This window comes from Echinops telfairi, unplaced genomic scaffold (genome assembly GCF_000313985.2).
Source record: "Echinops telfairi isolate 266 unplaced genomic scaffold, ASM31398v2 ScPeMD7_70;HRSCAF=299, whole genome shotgun sequence".
NCBI classification, from domain to species: domain Eukaryota; kingdom Metazoa; phylum Chordata; class Mammalia; order Afrosoricida; family Tenrecidae; genus Echinops; species Echinops telfairi.
Window position 1 is genome coordinate 65,392,906 of NW_022103968.1, and position 2,510 is coordinate 65,395,415.

The following is a 2,510-nucleotide window of genomic DNA, read 5'->3' on the forward strand; positions in this document are numbered from 1 at the left end:
CTGATCCCATCGACACTTCATGATCACACAGGCCGGTGTGTTTCTTCCATGTGGGCTTTGTTGCTTCTTACCTAGATGGCTGCTTGTTTATCTTCAAGCCTTCCAGACCCCAGACGCTATATCTTTCGATAGCCGGGCACCACATGATGCTCTCTTCTATAGCAACGACAATCCTTCCCATGGAGTACAGTGTATGTATATTGAGCCTTAAAGGGCCTTTTGAACCTAGATCTAGAGGCTAACTTAGAGACAGTGTGTTTGGGGGCAGTAGACCACTTTGACACTTTCCATGTTGCATTCAGGGGGTTCTGGGTGGCCAGGGGCATTTTTCCAATATCAAGCAAACTCTAAATGTTAATCCGTTACTAGTAAGGTACTTCCTGACTTCAGGGACAAAACACTGAAGATACCAGTCCAGCTGGAATTTATCCTCTCTTGTCAAGGCACCCAGCAGCTGTGCCGATCATGACAGTCCCGCTCATAACTCAGCTGCATTTGCACAGCACAGTGGAGTTAGTTGTTCTCCCTTGCTGCCCTTACGCCAAGTGCTCTCTTCTCTTCCTAAGAAATGTGCTTTGTGGCATTTTTATTTTCCCAGAATACGGCACTTTTGTCTAAGTTAAAAATCCTGCTCAGGCAGATTACCTTTTTGTTAATGATTTTCTTAAGGACATCTGGGAACTCACCTGCTGCTTCTTGGTTGGCATTTTTCTTCCTGTTATCTTGACATTTTTAAAGCCAAATCTCTTTCTGAAACTATCAAGCCACCCTTGGCTGGTATTAAATTTTCCCGCTTTAGATCCTTTACCTTCCTTTTCCTTTTTATATAATGACTTCACTTTTTCTCAAATCGTATTAGAGTTTATTGGTATGTCTTTCCTATGCCTTAAATAAGAAATTCTGTACCTATATTAAGGTGACCAGATTTTAACATTGGTAAAGCGGGACAAAAGCGGGACACCATTGATGAAACACATATCCTGGCGAAATAGCCACATGGCAGCCGAAAATCGTATACCCTAGCTTGTTGTGCATTCTTTCCAAAAATCAGGACTTTTTAAAAACGCTGCAGGATGTGGGAAAAATTGTTAAAAATCGGGACTGTCCCGTCAAAAGGGGGACATCTGGACACCTTAATCTATATAAAAGCTGCATTTTTAATAGGAGGTAAAAAGGTACTTCACAAACAGCATAAAGTTTTCACGTCTGTGATGGCCTCATGAATTTCCTTTTCTTTTTAAAAAAGGCTAGATTTATTTATCTTGAAATGGTGGGCAACAGACCTGAATTTCGGTATAAATCAAGGAATTCAACTTTTTCTTATAATGTTGTAATTTCTCTGTTTCTTGAAAGCAATTCCAGCATCACTAGTGGCACTTTATTTGGGTCCTGTGGCATTATTCAAGGTTTATGGTATTACACTAAACACGAGACCCAAAAGCTATGCCATATGCAATTTATTTACTCACCCAGAGGTGACTAGCACCACATGGCATTTTACACAGACACTTGCAACATGTGAGCTCACCACAATAGTGAACAGGAGGCGGCTATGAAATTATTACAGTAATATGGTATGTACCAAAAATAATTTTGTGGAGTTATGATTGAATATGACTTCTTTATGTTCATATACATTTTGCTCAACTTTAAATGGGCAATTAATTTCTGTTTTGATAACTTTTAATTTTTTATAATAAATGTGCATATTTTACAGCAGCAAATGATAAGACTAATATCTTCATATATTTTATGTGTTCATGATATACTTAACTATTAATTTTTTTCAAACATTTTTAAACTGTCACAAATCTCAAAAAAATTTTTTTCCTAATATATCTATTAAAGAAAATCCACTACAAGTGGACCTGTGCAGTTTAAACTCATATGGTTTAAGGGTTAACTGTATTTTAACAAACTCTTCAGGTGGTTCATATTAACATTAAAATTTAATAATTAATGCTTTAGATACAAATCAAATGCATAATTTGTTAGGGTTGGGGAAAAATACTGGAGGGGATTATATAGCTTTATTTATAATCATTTTATTGGGGGTTCATACAGCTCTTACCACAATCCATCCATCCATTGTGTCATCACATTTGTACATTTGTTGCAGGATTATAGCTTTAAATGTGATTTAAAATGTCAATGCTTGGAGGGCCGGTGGAACGGGAAGGGAGGGGAAAAATGAGCTGACAACCAAGGGCTCAAGTAGAAAGCAAATGTTTTGAAAATGACGATGGCAACATATGTACAAATGTGCTTGACACAATGGGTGGATGTATGGATTGTGATAAGAGCTGTATGAGCCCCCAATAAAATGATTAAAAAAATTAAAATTAAACAAAAGGTCAATGCTAAAGAATAAACATTCATTAAGGCCTTAGTATAGGTTTTATTAGGAGCCCTCCAGGTGGAGTAATTATGCAATGCGCTGGCAACTGCAAGGTCAGCTGTTTGAAACCACCAACTGCTCTGCTGGAGAAAGATGAGGCTTTCTACTCCTG

At 37.7% G+C, this 2,510-nt stretch overlaps 1 protein-coding gene across 3 annotated transcripts in view; it reads right to left on the bottom strand.

The window, feature by feature from the left end:
* ECD (ecdysoneless cell cycle regulator) overlaps positions 1-2,510 on the bottom strand; it is a 36,768-nt gene that overhangs the window by 2,805 nt on the left and 31,453 nt on the right. The window lies entirely within an intron of this gene.